We start from the raw sequence: 12,681 nt of genomic DNA, 5'->3' as shown, positions 1-12,681 counted from the left end.
GTCATTCATTCCCTCTCCTTGGCTCTCCCTCCATTAAATCCGTTGTTTTTTAACTTTTTAATAGTTTATTTATTTGTATTTATATTTATTTATTTCTGTTTGTATGTGTGTGTATATATACCGTATTTATTGGAGTATACCACGCACCGGCCTATAACACGCACCCTCATTTTACCAAGCATATTTGGGTAAAAAAAGTTTTTTACCCAAATATCCATGGTAAAATGAGGGTGTGTGTGTGAGCGTGTATACCCCGATACACCCCCTGGAAAGGCAGGGGGAGAGAGGCCGTCGCTGCCCGTTTCTCTCCCCCTGCCTTTCCTGGGGTCTAGAGCCCTGCTGCCGGCCCTTCTCTCCCCCTGGCTATCGGCACCGCTGCCCGTTCTGTCCCCCTGACTATCGGTGCCGGCCAGGGGGAGAGAAGGGGCAGCGGCACCCATTAGCGGCGCCGCTGCCCCGTTGCCTCCCCCATCCCCGGTGGCATAATTACCTGTTGCCGGGGTCGGGTCCGCGGTGCTGCAGGCCTCCGGCGTGTGTCCCCTGCGTCATTGCAATGCGCTGCACGGCGCGGCGCATGACGTCAGTGTGCCGCGCCGTGCATAGCAACGACGCAGGGAATGCACGCCGGAGGCCTGCAGCAGCGCGGACCCGACCCCGGCAACAGGTAATTATGGGGCGCCGGCATCGATAGTCAGGGGGACAGAACGGGCAGCGGCGCCGATAGCCAGGGGGAGAGAAGGGCTCTACACCCCAGGAAAGGCAGGGGGAGAGAAGCGGGCAGCGACGGCCTCTCTCCCCCTGCCTTTCCTGGGGGTGTATCGGCGTATAACACGCATATAGACTTTAGCCTTAAAATTTTAGCCTAAAAAGTGAGTGTTATACGCCGATAAATACGGTATATACGAATTTATTTATTTTATAATTATGGTTGAATTAATTTATAATTTATAATCATGAAATTATGTAAATACATCTGTACATTTGATTTTAATTATTTATTTATGTATATTTCTGTCCTTAGGGTCCTCTCTGGCCCTGGGGTGACCCCAGGGCCCCCTTTTATGTTTCTCAGGTTTTTAATTTGTCTTTTAATACCTTAACTTGTGTGCAAAAGTAGTGTTCTACTTTTAAAATGATGTATAATTTATAAGTCAAGTGTTCTATAAGTCTATCAATGTCAGGTAACTCAGGCAGGCCAATTAGACCATTGCTGTTAACTCCTCCCTATGAAAAGCTCACATGGAAATTTTTAGTCAGCAGTTCTAAGCAACGAAAACACTAATAAAAAAAGGAGACCACACGTTTGTTTTAAACAGTATCAATTTTAAATAAAACTTAACAATAAGAACAAAATAAAAAGAAAAGGGACTATCCCAACTTGTTGAGAAGATTTTCAATCTCGGCAATTCTTCTCTCATGTTTCTGCTCCATAACTCTTATTTTGCGATGTATGTCGCAAATGTCCTCCTTGTGCTCCCTCTTCATTAGTTTTATTTTTTTATTAATTTGTTGGCCAACTCATAGGAAAAAAAATTAGAATTACGATTAATGAAGAGTAACATGTATTTGTGTATAGTATATGTAAAAGCACTTACAATACATTAAATGACAATTTATTAAACTAATTTATAACTTATCAAGTATAAATGCTTTATAAATAACATTAACTAATCATTTGTTATTTAAATAGATGAGCGAATCTAATTGTCCAAATAATAATTTTTTTTTATTCATTTACAAAAAATATCTTATCAGCTGTGAATAAATTCACCTGAAATCCACACCATTATGTAAGAAAAATAAAACTATAATCATAAACCTTCAGGACCTCACCATAGATACTGGTGCATGACTGAGGTATTATAATAAAATGTATAACATATATGAGGATTTTTTTTATTTTTTGACCAGAAAAGTGATTACATTGTCGATTTTAGAATACACACTACTACTGCAATGAATTTTCCATTTTTAGGAAAGCTATTTTTCTTTAGCCCAGACTGAATAGTACAATCCCGTTAATGCACTTTCAATCAGTCGGCCTTTGCTACCAACATCTCACTCTATTTTGACCTTATCATGATGTCAGACGCCACTCCAATGGAGCTCTGGTCTTGCCGACTGGAGCAACAAACCAAAACGGAGTGGGACAGTGGAGATGGTGTTTTTCAATACATCATACGGCCTGTCGCAGAACGGTGCACACCATCCTCCCCTGTTAGAGCTGACCCTATGCACATAATTTTTACCAGAATATACATTCAATTGCACTAACTTCAACTTATCCTGACGTCAGACGCCACTCTGCTGGAGCTCTGGTCTTGCCGACTGTAGCAACAAACCAAAACGGAGTGGGACAGTGGAGATGGTGTTTTTCAATCCATCATACGGCCCGTCGCAGAACGGTGCCCACCGTCCTCCCGTTAGAGCTGACCCTATGCAGGACCTCCACAACTTACCTACTTCTATCTAACATTATTTAGACTTCTATTTTGTGTCTGTGAGTGAGAAGTTTTAAGGCCGATAGCAACATACAACCATAATAGACATTCCCATTCCAGTAATTGTGTGTATTATTTTCTTTTTCTTTTTTCTTTTATGATATTACATTTTTTTAAGTTTCCTCATATTGTTATAAAAATTAAATATTTTATTACAATACCACAATCATGCACCAGTAACACTGGTGAGGTTTTTGAGATGTATCTATTTATTTAATTTGCACTTTGGACTTTTTATTATTTACATTTAAACTCATAGTGGGCAGTTAGTGTTAAAGGGCATAAATATGTCCAGGCTGTGCCATTAAGCCGCTATATGCTGTCCTCATGCTGCTGGCACATTAGTTTAAAATTGAATTGCTCATCTATTTACAAAGGAAATGTATTGCATATAAAAAAAGTTATTTAAACTTTGAAATTTTGAGGCCCTATGGTCTAGTCAGGCTACAGCAACCTCAGGCCTGTGTCATTCTGCTTTTCCAATGTACTCCCCATGCTGCTGCAACTTCAAGCCTTTGCCATTTTGCCACTATATGGTCTCCTACTGCTGATGCCAAAAGGCTAAGTGATTATGTACCTATAAAGTACTCATACTGCTGCTGCTGGCACCTCTTGCCTGAGTGATTTGCCATTTTTTTATTACTATTACCACTGCTGCTGATGGCACCTCTTGCCAGAGTGATTTGCCACTATTTATTACTATTACTACTGCTGCTGTTGCTGCTGATGGCACCTCTTGCCAGAGTGATTTGCCACTATCTATTACTATCACTACTGCTGCTTCTGATGGCACCTCTTGTCCGAGTGATTTGCCATTTTTTATTACTATTACTACTGCTGCTGCTGCTGAAGGCGCCTCTTGCCAGAGTGATTTGCCACTATCTATTACTATCACTACTGCTGCTGCTTCTGATTGCACCTCTTGCCAGAGTGATTTGCCACTATCTATTACTATTACTACTGCTGCTGCTTCTGATGGCACCTCTTGCCCGAGTGATTTGCCATTTTTTTATTACTATTACCACTGCTGCTGATGGCACCTCTTGCCAGAGTGATTTGCCACTATTTATTACTATTACTACTGCTGCTGCTGCTGAAGGCGCCTCTTGCCAGAGTAATTTGCCACTATCTATTACTATTACTACTACTGCTGCTGATGGCACCTCTTGCCAGAGTTATTTGCCACTATCTATTACTATCACTACTGCTGCTGCTGATGGCACCTCTTGCCAGAGTGATTTGCCACTATCTATTACTATCACTACTGCTGCTGCTTCTGATGGCACCTCTTGCCCGAGTGATTTGCCATTTTTTATTACTACTGCTGCTGCTGCTGTTGGCACCTCTTGTCAGAGTGATTTGCCACTATTTATTACTATTACCACTGCTGCTGATGGCACCTCTTGCCAGAGTGATTTGCCACTATTTATTACTATTACCACTGCTGCTGATGCTCTTTGACACTATATACTACTCTTACCACTACTGCTGCTGTCACCTCTTGCCCGAGTGTTTGGAAGCTATCTAGTACTATTACCACTACTGCTTGTTACTCTTGCCTGAGTGATAATGACATTAGATTTTACTACTACTGCTGTTGCCATCAGGCTGAGTAATTCTGCCACTATATTGTCTGATTATGCTGCTGTCACGTAAAACTTGACTCATTCTGCCACTATAATGTCTGATTATGCTGCTGTCACATAAAACCGTAGTCATTCTGCCACCACTAAATTGTCTCCTCATGCTGCTACTACATAAAAAAAATTATGAGCAAAACAAAGTTTTGGAGAATATTCAGCAAATATTGTTAATAAAATTTTTAAAAGATATTACTGTATTGTGTTGTTTCACCTTGAATGTTGCCCTCTTTATTCTTTACATCTTATGCATACAAAATTCTAAGGATGTGTGCATATACTTACTCTCCTGAATTGGAGTGTAGGCCACAGAACTTGTGGAGGAATCCCCCTCCTCTTCATCCTGTGGTGGTGGTGGTGAGTGGTGTTGGCTACCGTGGGAGGGCCCTGGCTGCTCCTCCTCCTCCTGCGCCTCCTCCTCCTGCACCACCTCCTCCTGCTCCCGCGCCTCCTCCTCCTGCCCATGCGCTCCTTTCCTCCTGCTCCTGCGCCTCTTCCTCCTGCTCCTGCGCCTCCTCCTCCTCCTCGGCCTGTCACCTCGTACGCTTGGGGCACAAAGATGGTTGAGGAGCTCCTATAATAACACAATGTTCATAAAGTTAATAATTATTTCTTATAACCTTTGCCAATTCTGTGTACTCTGCTGTATTGTATATGGATACAAATTAATATACCATCATCCCATTGGTTAACTGTCTATATAAATAAAAGGGCCTGGCTGGCACTACGGGGGAATGAGTGTGAGCTGGGCTGTCACCATGGTAGAATGAGCTGGGTGTGTTTCCTTTGTATGATTCTGACGATCACAGTTGAAAAAGGGCCTGATGGGGTACACAGGATTACTGTCACGATGCCGGCTGGCAGGTAGTGGACCCTCTGTGCCAGAGAGGGATTGGCGTGGACCGTGCTAGTGGACCGGTTCTAAGCCACTACTGGTTTTCACCAGAGCCCGCCGCAAAGCGGGATGGTCTTGCTGCGGCGGTAGTGACCAGGTCGTATCCACTAGCAACGGCTCACCTCTCTGGCTGCTGAAGATAGGCGCGGTACAAGGGAGTAGGCAGAAGCAAGGTCGGACGTAGCAGAAGGTCGGGGCAGGCAGCAAGGATCGTAGTCAGGGGCAACGGCAGAAGGTCTGGAAACACAGGCAAGGAACACACAAGGAACGCTTTCACTGGCACTAAGGCAACAAGATCCGGCAAGGGAGTGCAAGGGAAGTGAGGTAATATAGGGAAGTGCACAGGTGAAAACCCTAATTGGAACCACTGCGCCAATCAGCGTCGCAGTGGCCCTTTAAATCGCAGAGACCCGGCGCGCGCGCGCCCTAGGGAGCGGGGCCGCGCGCGCCGGGACAGAACAGACGGGGAGCGAGTCAGGTAGGGGAGCCGGGGTGCGCATCGCGAGCGGGCGCTACCCGCATCGCGAATCGCATCCCGGCTGGCAGCAGGATCGCAGCGCCCCGGGTCAGAGGACGTGACCGGAGCGCTGCAGCGGAGGGAGTGAAGCGAGCGCTCCGGGGAGGAGCGGGGACCCGGAGCGCTCGGCGTAACAGTACCCCCCCCCTTGGGTCTCCCCCTCTTCTTGGAGCCTGAGAACCTGAGGAGCAGACTTTTGTCAAGGATGTTGTCCTCAGGTTCCCAGGATCTCTCTTCAGGACCACAACCCTCCCAGTCTACTAAAAAAAAATTTTTCCCTCTGACCTTTTTGGCAGCCAAAATTTCCTTGACCGAGAAGACGTCCGAGGAGCCGGAAACAGGAGTGGGAGGAACAGATTTGGGAGAAAAACGGTTGAGGATGAGTGGTTTGAGAAGAGAGACGTGAAAGGCATTAGGGATACGAAGAGAAGGAGGAAGAAGAAGTTTATAAGAGACAGGATTAATTTGACACAAAATTTTGAAAGGACCAAGATAGCGTGGTCCCAACTTGTAGCTAGGGACACGGAAGCGGACATATTTAGCGGAGAGCCATACCTTGTCTCCAGGGGAAAAAACGGGGGGAGCTCTTCTTTTCTTATCCGCGAACCTCTTCATGCGTGAAGAAGCCTGTAAGAGAGAATTTTGGGTCTCTCTCCATATAATGGAAAGGTCACGAGAAATTTCATCCACAGCGGGCAGACCAGAGGGCAAGGGGGTAGGGAGGGGGGGAAGAGGGTGACGGCCGTACACCACGAAAAATGGGGATTTGGAGGAAGATTCAGAGACCCTGAAGTTATACGAAAATTCGGCCCATGGAAGGAGATCTGCCCAGTCATCCTGGCGGGAGGAAACAAAATGTCGCAAATAATCACCCAGGATCTGGTTAATTCTTTCTACTTGTCCATTGGACTGGGGATGATATGCAGAGGAAAAATTTAATTTAATCTTGAGTTGTTTACAGAGAGCCCTCCAGAATTTAGACACGAATTGGACCCCTCTATCCGAGACAATCTGCGTAGGCAACCCGTGAAGACGAAAAATGTGTACAAAAAATTGTTTAGCCAACTGAGGCGCAGAAGGAAGACCAGGAAGAGGGATGAAATGTGCCATTTTGGAGAATCGATCAACGACCACCCAAATAACGGTGTTGCCACGGGAAGGGGGTAAATCAGTAATAAAATCCATACCAATCAGAGACCAAGGCTGTTCGGGGACAGGCAGAGGATGAAGAAAACCAGCGGGCTTCTGGCGAGGAGTCTTATCCCGGGCACAGATAGTGCAGGCTCGCACAAAGTCCCCAACATCCGTCTCCAGAGTCGGCCACCAATAGAAGCGGGAGATGAGTTGCACAGATTTCTTGATGCCCGCATGACCTGCGAGATGGGAGGAGTGACCCCATTTGAGGATTCCGAGGCGTTGGCGTGGAGAAACAAAGGTCTTTCCTGGAGGAGTCTGCCTGATGGAGGCAGGAGAAGTGGAGATCAGGCAGTCAGGTGGAATGATGTGTTGCGGAGGGAGATCAACTTCCGAGGCATCCGAGGAACGAGAGAGAGCATCGGCCCTAATGTTCTTATCGGCAGGACGAAAGTGAATCTCAAAATTAAATCGGGCAAAGAACAGAGACCACCGGGCCTGGCGAGGATTCAGCCGTTGGGCCGACTGGAGGTAGGAGAGGTTCTTGTGGTCGGTGTAGATAATAACAGGAAATCTTGATCCCTCCAGCAGATGCCTCCATTCCTCAAGTGCTAATTTAATGGCTAGAAGCTCTCGATCCCCGATGGAGTAGTTCCTCTCCGCTGGAGAGAAGGTCCTAGAGAAAAAACCACAAGTGACAGCATGCCCGGAAGGATTTTTTTGTAGAAGAACAGCTCCAGCTCCTACTGAGGAGGCATCAACCTCCAATAGGAAGGGTTTGGAAGGGTCAGGTCTGGAGAGCACGGGAGCCGAAGAAAAGGCAGACTTGAGTCGTTTAAAGGAGTCTTCTGCTTGAGGAGGCCAGGACTTGGGATCAGCATTTTTCTTGGTTAAAGCCACGATAGGAGCCACAATGGTAGAAAAATGTGGAATAAATTGCCTGTAATAATTGGCGAACCCCAAAAAGCGTTGGATAGCACGGAGTCCGGAGGGGCGTGGCCAATTTAAGACGGCAGAGAGTTTGTCTGGATCCATCTGTAGTCCCTGGCCAGAGACCAAATATCCTAGAAAAGGAAGAGATTGGCATTCAAACAGACATTTCTCAATTTTGGCATAGAGTTGGTTGTCACGAAGTCTCTGAAGAACCATACGGACATGCTGGCGGTGTTCTTCTAGATTGGCAGAAAAAATTAGGATATCGTCCAGATATACCACAACACAGGAGTATAACAGATCACGAAAAATTTCATTGACAAAGTCTTGGAAGACGGCAGGGGCATTGCACAGTCCAAAGGGCATGACCAGATACTCAAAGTGTCCATCTCTGGTGTTAAATGCCGTTTTCCACTCGTCCCCCTCTCTGATGCGGATGAGGTTATAGGCGCCTCTTAAGTCCAATTTAGTGAAGATGTGGGCACCTTGGAGGCGATCAAAGAGTTCAGAGATGAGGGGTAAGGGGTAGCGGTTCTTAACCGTGATTTTATTAAGACCGCGGTAGTCAATGCAAGGACGTAGGGAGCCATCTTTTTTGGACACAAAGAAAAATCCGGCTCCGGCAGGAGAGGAGGATTTACGGATAAAGCCCTTTTTTAGATTCTCCTGGACGTATTCGGACATGGCAAGAGTCTCTGGGGCAGAGAGAGGATAAATTCTGCCCCGGGGTGGAGTAGTACCCGGGAGGAGGTCGATAGGGCAATCATAAGGCCTGTGAGGAGGTAGAGTCTCAGCTTGTTTTTTGCAGAAAACATCCGCGAAGTCCATATAGGCCTTAGGGAGACCGGTTACTGGAGGAACCACAGAGTTACGGCAAGGGTTACTGGGAACCGGTTTTAGACAGTTCTTGGAACAAGAGGACCCCCAACTCTTGATCTCCCCAGTGGACCAATCCAGGGTTGGGGAATGAAGTTGAAGCCAGGGAAGTCCAAGGAGAATCTCCGAGGTGCAATTGGGGAGGACCAAAAGTTCAATCCTCTCATGATGAGATCCGATGCTCATAAGAAGGGGCTCCGTGCGGAAACGTATGGTACAGTCCAATCTTTCATTATTTACACAATTGATGTAGAGGGGTCTGGCGAGACTGGTCACTGGGATGTTGAACCTGTTGACGAGAGAGGCCAAAATAAAATTTCCTGCAGATCCAGAGTCCAAGAAGGCCACTGTAGAGAAGGAGAAGGCAGAGGCAGACATCCGCACAGGCACAGTAAGACGTGGAGAAGCAGAGTAGACATCAAGGACTGTCTCACCTTTGTGCGGAGTCAGCGTACGTCTTTCCAGGCGGGGAGGACGGATAGGACAATCCCTCAGGAAGTGTTCGGTACTAGCACAGTACAGGCAGAGGTTCTCCATACGGCGTCGTGTCCTCTCTTGAGGTGTCAGGCGAGACCGGTCGACCTGCATAGCCTCCACGGCGGGAGGCACAGGAACAGATTGCAGGGGACCAGAGGAGAGAGGAGCCGAGGAGACGAAACGCCTCGTGCGAACAGAGTCCATATCTTGGCGGAGTTCCTGACGCCTTTCAGAAAAACGCATGTCAATGCGAGTGGCTAGGTGAATAAGTTCATGTAGATTAGCAGGAATTTCTCGTGCGGCCAGAACATCTTTAATGTTGCTGGATAGGCCTTTTTTGAAGGTCGCGCAGAGGGCCTCATTATTCCAGGACAATTCTGAAGCAAGTGTACGGAATTGTACGGCATACTCGCCAACGGAAGAATTACCCTGGACCAGGTTCAACAGGGCAGTCTCAGCAGAAGAGGCTCGGGCAGGTTCCTCAAAGACACTTCGGATTTCCGAGAAGAAGGAGTGTACAGAGGCAGTGACGGGGTCATTGCGGTCCCAGAGCGGTGTGGCCCATGACAGGGCTTTTCCGGACAGAAGACTGACTACGAAAGCCACCTTAGACCTTTCAGTGGGAAACAGGTCCGACATCATCTCCAGATGCAGGGAACATTGGGAAAGAAAGCCACGGCAAAACTTAGAGTCCCCATCAAATTTATCCGGCAAGGATAAGCGTATCCCAGGAGCGGCCACTCGCTGCGGAGGAGGTGCAGGAGCTGGCGGAGGAGATGACTGCTGAAGCTGTGGTAGCAACTGTTGTAGCATAACGGTCAGTTGAGACAGCTGTTGGCCTTGTTGCGCTATCTGTTGTGACTGCTGGGCGACCACCGTGGTGAGGTCAGCGACAACTGGCAGAGGAACTTCAGCGGGATCCATGGCCGGATCTACTGTCACGATGCCGGCTGGCAGGTAGTGGACCCTCTGTGCCAGAGAGGGATTGGCGTGGACCGTGCTAGTGGACCGGTTCTAAGCCACTACTGGTTTTCACCAGAGCCCGCCGCAAAGCGGGATGGTCTTGCTGCGGCGGTAGTGACCAGGTCGTATCCACTAGCAACGGCTCACCTCTCTGGCTGCTGAAGATAGGCGCGGTACAAGGGAGTAGGCAGAAGCAAGGTCGGACGTAGCAGAAGGTCGGGGCAGGCAGCAAGGATCGTAGTCAGGGGCAACGGCAGAAGGTCTGGAAACACAGGCAAGGAACACACAAGGAACGCTTTCACTGGCACTAAGGCAACAAGATCCGGCAAGGGAGTGCAAGGGAAGTGAGGTAATATAGGGAAGTGCACAGGTGAAAACCCTAATTGGAACCACTGCGCCAATCAGCGGCGCAGTGGCCCTTTAAATCGCAGAGACCCGGCGCGCGCGCGCCCTAGGGAGCGGGGCCGCGCGCGCCGGGACAGAACAGACGGGGAGCGAGTCAGGTAGGGGAGCCGGGGTGCGCATCGCGAGCGGGCGCTACCCGCATCGCGAATCGCATCCCGGCTGGCAGCAGGATCGCAGCGCCCCGGGTCAGAGGACGTGACCGGAGCGCTGCAGCGGAGGGAGTGAAGCGAGCGCTCCGGGGAGGAGCGGGGACCCGGAGCGCTCGGCGTAACAATTACTATGACAACCCCACGCCTGGCACAGGAATTAAGCGGTCATTGAGTTATAAAATACAACCCCTTCCCCTTTAACCCACCACACCACTTCACCTAAATTCCCGGGTTTAACTTGATGGACGTATGTCTTTTTTCAACCGTACTATGAATACCTTGGGTGGTGATATATATTACCACAATCTGGGGTCACACTCACAAACAAAAATGGTTAACAACATCTGCCCTAAGATGAATTATGTGGTGAGGTCCCCAAAGTCAGAGTCCCTAGTTACAGGTGGGGTCCTCATCTATAGTTAGCCCCTTGTCACCCCTTAAATAGTTAAAACTATTCAAATTCTAAGACTAAATAATTAAATAAAGGTTCAAGGACCATTGGAGGAAGTCAGGTGATCGCCCACCATGCATTGTAACGGTGAGTGACAGCTTACTCGGACCAATCCAAAACGGCCCTGCCCATATAAGGGAGCGGTGGCCATTAATCGCTCTCTTTCCTCGTGGGCTGCTGATAGAGGAGGATCTGCGCAGTTGTCGTCAGCAGTGACTAGGCCCAAGCCTTGCGGCAACGGCCATCTTACAGAACTGTGAGTTATTTCAATCCCTCTTAAGTCTGCAAGATCAACGGACCTAAACAGACCCCTAAATCCGGACGGATCTCTGCATCATCCCTAATTCCAATAACCTAATGGTCCGCGGCATCTGTCAATCACTGCCGTACTACATAGAGACTGTATTGATAAGACTGTTGCTGTTAATTGGATGTACTGCAAGTACTTAAGTTCAAGTTCATCTCTATTGTGGACCTTCATCTATTTAAGCACGCACCTATCGTTTCTGGGAAGGGTGTCGATAGGCCGAAGATTTACCTCAGCATGTTGGCCCTCACCCTGGCGTCACGAGTGACAAGGGTTAAGTTAACCCCTCATCTACTGAAGCAACACCCCAACTACACTCCACCCCCCAAGGCCTACCACAATTACATCTGCCCTTACATAACTGTCACCAATATCTTACCTGGGTGGAATTTTTCCCGGAGATGTCAGACCTGAGCCATGTTCCGGCGTTTCAGGTCCGACCACTTTTTTACAATTGCCATTTTTTCATGGCTGCGTCCATGGACCTTCAGTAGCTCCCTTCTCAGGGAGCTTACGATCCGCTGTTTGTCAGTTTGGGATCTTGTGGAGTCATATCCTCTTTGGAGGAAACGCTGCAAGATGAAGATACAAGTATATTATAACACTTTTGTTTAACCCCTTATGGACATATGATGCAAATGTTTGGTCTAAAATCTGTCATGTGACCCCTGATAACACAGTGATGACTCTCTGAGTACAGATAATGTATAGATGTGACCTGCAGTTCTATGTAACACCACAGATAACAGTGATAACTCTCTGAGTACAGATAATGTAGTAGATGTGACTTGCTAAAGTGAGAGCGCCATGCGCATTTGAGGACTAAATTAGGGAATTGCATAGGAGTGGACATAGGGGTATTGTACGCTACTGATTCCCAAACAGGGTGCATCCAGCTGTTGCTAAACTCCCAGCATGCCTGGACAGTCAATGGCTGTCCGGTAATACTGGGGAGTTGTTTTTCAACAGCTGGAGGCTCCGTTTAGGAAACAGTGCCGTACCAGACGGTTTTCATTTTTATTGGGGAGGGGGGCTGTGTTGGGGTATGTGTATATGCAGTGTTTTTTACTTTTTATTTTGTGTTAGTGTAGTGTAATGTAGTGTTTTTAGGGTACAGTCACACGGGCGGGGGTTCACAGTAGTTTCCCGCTGAGAGTTTGAGCTGCAGCGCAAAATTTGCTTCAGCTACAAACACACTGTAAGCCCCTGCCCATGTGAATGTACCCTGTACATTCACATTGGGGGAGAGGGGGGGGGGATGCAGCGAGTTGCATGCAGGGAGTTGTAGTTTTGCAACAGCTGGAGGCACAATGGTTGCGCAACTCTGAGAGTTTGTTACCTAACTGTTTCACAACCAGTGTGCCTCCAGCTGTTGCAAAACTACAACTCCCAGCAGGCATGGTCTGTCAGTGCATGCTGGGAGTTATAGTTAT

Source organism: Hyla sarda, chromosome 1 (genome assembly GCF_029499605.1).
Source record: "Hyla sarda isolate aHylSar1 chromosome 1, aHylSar1.hap1, whole genome shotgun sequence".
In the NCBI taxonomy this organism is placed as follows: domain Eukaryota; kingdom Metazoa; phylum Chordata; class Amphibia; order Anura; family Hylidae; genus Hyla; species Hyla sarda.
Note: the sequence above shows the minus strand (reverse complement) of the source record.